This window comes from Cibotium barometz, chromosome 44 (assembly GCF_041138505.1).
Source record: "Cibotium barometz isolate CiBa-2024 chromosome 44, ASM4113850v1, whole genome shotgun sequence".
NCBI lineage: Eukaryota > Viridiplantae > Streptophyta > Polypodiopsida > Cyatheales > Cibotiaceae > Cibotium > Cibotium barometz.
The window spans coordinates 39,050,107-39,055,695 of NC_141089.1; the positions used below are offsets into that span (position 1 = coordinate 39,050,107).

Genomic DNA, 5,589 nt, shown 5'->3' on the forward strand with positions numbered 1-5,589 from the left:
AGACACGTTGATTAATTATTAATTGCATGCGTCCTAAAAGATTTTGGGTACATATTGGGTTCGATCCATGGCTGCTACGTTGCATGGTGCTACCTTGTAACTCATGAACCCGTAGGTGAGTGTATGTGTTTGTAAAAGGGTATGCGGAGCCCTCATGTAATAAAATGGCCCAACTGTAAAAAATATACAAAACTAGGGTAAACGGGTGTGGGCAAAAATTTAAAAGCAGAGGTATTTTAATACATGTTTGCACGCACGTGCCGGATGGGTTTTTATACAGTGACCCTATGGCAATGCCTCCGGAGGGCCATACGAGCTGATCCCGTCCGTGATTCTGGTGGCACAAGACGGGTGGGACTAGGGAGCCACTTTGTTGTTGCTGTCCGGGCGTTGCTTGTGAAAGCGCTCTGCTTTTCCATGGCCAAGCGCCCATTGTAAAGGCAGGATCTGAATGCAGCCTTATATAAAAATGTGAAGGGATTGACAAATCCACGGTAGTGGGTGGTGAGATGGTGACATGGTGTGATTTATCAGCAAACCAACAAGTGGGTGCTGCCACAGTAGGGCCCATTTTGGCCGTTTCCTCCATTGCCTGCCACTTTGCAAACCGTGGTTGGCTCTGCCATAGCCGAAGCTTCCTCCTTCCCTTCCTCGTTCGAAATCATTGTTCGCATCGGTCCAATCTCTTTTCTTTGACAATTCTCAGCTTCTACTGGTAACCTTCTTTGTAGCAGATCTCTGTGTTGTCAGAGCTACATAGATAAAGGCAAAGTTTCCTGTGAAATTTGTCAATATATTTTGTTGTTATTGTCTTCCTTGGGCATTAATCAACAGCAGCTGCGACTACCTTCAGTTGGGCGACCACAGACCGCAACTATGGAGCGTAACCACATCGATTAACCTGATTCTTCTTCATTGACCCTGATTTCGTGCAGAATTGGGCAGTTCTGCAAAGCATGGCAAGGAATATTTCGTTGTTCTGGGTACTTAATAAGGCGAGTTTATTGCTAGTGCAGGCTAAATTTTAGGGTTTTCTTCATGGGTCTTTTGTGTTAAGCTCTGCTTAAACACTGGTCAGGATCTTCAGTTAAGACTTGATCAACCCTTGCTAAACTGATGGCTAAGGTTCGTTGTTGTTTTTTTCCTTAGTCTCACAAAGCCAAACATTTGGAGTATTGTCTTCATGCCACACCTCCAAAGGCAACTTGTTTTTGATGCTATGAGAAGGGTTTGCTTAGTGCTCGGGTCTCCTAAGAGGTTTCCTTTCGATAAAGGTTTCTTATTTTGCACCACACAAGTACAGCACAAGCCATCAGAGGCATTTAACCCACGATAATCCATCATGTTAATTCGCATGCCATGCTTTGCCAAAGATCATCCACCACAAGATTACATCTAACCCACCATGGTCCATCATGTTACTTCAAATGCCATCCACCATTGAATGACTTATAACCTTTCTGGTACACTCTCAAATTTTAGCTAACAGAGCCCAAGTGTAAGGCTTCAATGGGTGTCATCTCATCATCTCACATGACCGTGTTCTTGCTGGTTTTTTTACTCCCAAGAGTTCTTTTCTCTGTACAAGGCGCATCTTACACCCCAAAAGACAACTATCTCATTGCCTGCGGCAGCACCAGCTCAACTGCTGCAGACTCTGATGGACGGCATTGGATGGGTGATGATTCTCCTTCTGCTTCATCATATTTAGCTGGAAACCCGGCATCGGTGGCAGCTTCCACTAGTCTTCAAAACCCAAATCTTCCAAGCACAGTTCCCTTCCTTAATGCCCGCATCTTCACATCCCCAGAGTCCTACATTTTCCCTGTAACACCTGGGCGGCATTGGCTGCGCCTCTTCTTTTACCCTTTTGCCTATGAGAACTATGATCCCAACAATGCAATTGTCTCTGTCCAGGTTGATTCTTACTATCTCATAACCAACATGAGCATTGTGCGAGAAACCCAGGCCCTCAACTACATCTACATCCAAAAGGAATATTCCATCAATGTGACCTCCTCTCCATTGTTAGTGAGCTTCATACCAGGCAAGGCCAAGAACGCATTCGCCATGGTGAATGGCATAGAGTTGGTGTCTATGCCAGATGATTTATTTGTCGACAGCATCTATGATGTGGATGTCCTAGCTGAAATACCGATTGCCATTGGTTCCAGTGCTCTTGAAACCATGTACAGGGTGAATGTGGGGGGTCCAGCAGTAACTGCAGCAGAGGATGAGTTGTCTCGTGCTTGGGTTACTGACATCAGCTACATCCCCACAGCAGCAACGGGAGTTTCAGAGACAACACTTCACTCCATAGATTATGCAGGTTTGGATAACTATACTGCCCCTCAAATTGTTTACCAGACAGCCAGGACTATGACAAATTTTGACTCCGTGAATCTGAATTTCAACCTTACATGGGATTTCTCTGTTGATCCTGCTTTCACCTACTATGTTAGACTCCATTTCTGTGAGTTTGACTACTCTTTGATAAATGAGAGGGTATTTGATATCTTTATCAACACAGAAGTTGCTGTAAGGGAGTTTGATGTGTATGCAAAGGCAAAGGGTGAATATAAGGCAGTTGTGATGGATTATGCTACCTCAATCTTATCCAATGCAGCGAATATTAGTGACATTGTCATAGCTCTCCATCCCACCAATGCTACTGCGCCATTCAAGTTAAACTCTATATTGAATGGCTTGGAAATCTTTAAGATGAATGATTCTAGTGGGAACTTGCAAGGTCCTCCTCCTCCTCTCATTGCCATTCCTGGTGGTTCTACTGCAACACTGCAGTCCTCTCCTTCTTCTCATGGAGGTCTTAAGCAGCCAATCATTGGTGGTGTGGCAGGAGCAGCGGCAGTGATAGCGTTGCTGGTGGCAGCAGGTCTCTTTTGCAGGCGCACTCGCAAGAAGAAGGCTGGGACACCGTCACAAACTTGGCTTCCTTTACCTCTCCACGGAGGGAATTCTCAGTCACTCATCAGCAAGGGCTCCTCTGCCTCTCCCAAGAGCGGGACTGGAAGCTACGCATCCTCAGCACCATCCAACTTGAGTCGCCACTTTTCATTTGTAGAGATCCATGACATTACCAACAATTTTGATGAGGCCAGGGTTCTAGGTGTGGGGGGTTTTGGAAAAGTGTATGAAGGAGTGCTGGATGACGGGATGAAGGTTGCCGTGAAGCGTGGGAACTCTGGTTCAGAACAAGGGATCACGGAGTTCCAAACAGAGATTGAGATGCTATCTAAGCTGCGCCATCGCCATCTGGTCTCACTCATTGGCTTCTGTGAAGAGCACAGTGAAATGATTCTTGTCTATGAGTGCATGGCCAATGGTCCTCTCAGAGGCCACCTTTATGGTACTGATCTGCCCTCCCTATCATGGAAACAAAGGCTTGAGATATGTATTGGGGCAGCCCGAGGTCTTCACTATCTACACACAGGGGCAGCACAGGGCATCATACATAGGGACGTGAAAACCACGAACATACTGCTGGATGAGAATCTTGTGGCCAAAGTATCAGACTTTGGCCTTTCCAAAACTGGTCCTACTCTTGATCACACACATGTGAGCACAGCCGTGAAAGGGAGCTTCGGGTATTTGGATCCTGAGTACTTCCGCAGGCAACAGCTCACAGAAAAGTCAGATGTATACTCTTTTGGGGTGGTGTTGATGGAGGTTCTATGTGCAAGGCCTGTAATTAATCCCAGTTTACCCAGAGAACAGATCAACCTGGCTGAGTGGGCCATGAACTGGCAGAAGAAGGGGATGCTAGATCAGATCATTGATCCGTACCTCATGGGGAAAATTAGCCAGGAGTCACTGAATAAGTTTGCTGAGACAGCAGAAAAATGTCTTCGGGATCGTGGCTCTGAGAGGCCAACCATGGGAGATGTCCTTTGGAACTTGGAGTATGCTTTGCAACTCCATGAATCTTCTGTGGAGAAAGCACTGGATGACAGCAACCCTCGTATAATGGAGATGCCGCTTCACATACCAGAGACAAGCGACCTCGACGACAGCTCGGAGGTCAAGGGCATAAATAGCACAGAGAGCTACAGCAGCACAAGAACTCAAAACTTGCTAGGTGAAGACTCAGATGATGCTTCCATCAGTGCAGCCTTTTCTCAGCTGGTCAATCCTCAAGGAAGGTAGAGGGCACTTTGAATGTCTTCATGACACCCTAAACGACACACATGATCACAATCTAGAGCTAAGTTGGGCTAGTGTGATGATGTACAAAGATTATAAATTCTAGAGGGTTAGCCACAGCATGGTTTCAATCATTGTATGTATGTTACTACCTTTGGATGGTTTCTTTATTTTATTAAAGGAATAATACTGGAAGGCATATGAGGCTGGTTACACACAGCCTGGGCACTCTTCCTCGCCTAACGTCCTTTATGGCACAGATCCGGTCAGGGAGTGCAACTTTTCAATAAGGAATTTAAAACACCCTAAGCTGTGATTGGTTGTTGACACAGGAACCTGGCTTAGGTTGGCTGCCCATCCTGTGACTGATAGTTAGCATTCAGTTGGAAGAATGTGTAAAGCCATCCCTTCAAAATTCTAGATGCTCATTAGTTGTGCAAAAGAGCATCATGTGTATAACGGCCCCAAGGTAATACTTGATCATTTGCAAGGTCTTGGTTCTACGTGCAACAAGTAATGCTGGAGAACAGGTGCTAGTTTGATTTATAAATTTTTCAAATTGCAGATACATGGTGTATGTTGACATTTACCTGGTCTATTCTAACTCCTTTTGTATATTTACTAAGCAAACCAGCCTCCTTTGAATGTGCTCACACAGTTTCAATAGTGTTATCGAAAGATGGGAGTGAAGACATTTGATTCCCCCAATTCTTATTTACAGATAATAATAGCCCACTGACGTGTGTACAAAGATGTGATAAGGTAGACATCTATTCATGCATAGAACCTTTGTCCTCTTTCATGTTATGACATGACCATTTAGTGGATGCCATGAAATGAGAATATAAGTTTGTACCAGGAGGTGTCAGGCAATTATTTGGGAAAGGTGGGTCGCGAATTAATCATTTGGGCAAGGACCTGCAGTCATATGAATGCGCGGTTTCACACAGGTTTAGGATGTTAGGGTTTTCTTAAGTTATATTGCACTAATATATATGTTGGCCCATTGTTGCAATGCTTGTCATTCATTCCCCATGGGATCCTAATAGCACATTCCCCACCCCCCTTGGCCATGGATGATACTGTACCCCTGTTGGCTATGGATGCTACATTGTCTTGATTGATACCTTATTGATAATATTTGATTGATTTCTCCCTTACACTGTACATGTAGTTGGTAGGATTCCGACCCTCGCTGAGATATTAAAACCTGATTAGTCAATGTGTTTCTCATTGCAAATGAGAATCCAAACATAACCTTACATAGGTTTCAGCCTTGGTGATGGTGGAGTGGTTCTTTGTGTTAAAAGCCTTCCTGTGTGTTTGGACTCCAGCTATGAGTTGCTCAAGTCGATATTTTGTCTTGCGCTGATTAAACATAGAAACAATTAGCTGGCATGCACTAACCATGCTCTACTTGCTAGACCA

At 44.8% G+C, this 5,589-nt stretch overlaps 1 pseudogene across 1 annotated transcript; it reads left to right on the forward strand.

Moving 5' to 3' along the window:
• The first annotated feature begins 471 nt into the window (after positions 1–471).
• On the forward strand, positions 472–4,791 carry LOC147613268 (receptor-like protein kinase FERONIA pseudogene; annotated as a pseudogene). Its single transcript, XR_015263391.1, has one exon. The product of XR_015263391.1 is annotated as a receptor-like protein kinase FERONIA pseudogene (transcript).
• The last annotated feature ends 798 nt before the right edge of the window (positions 4,792–5,589 follow it).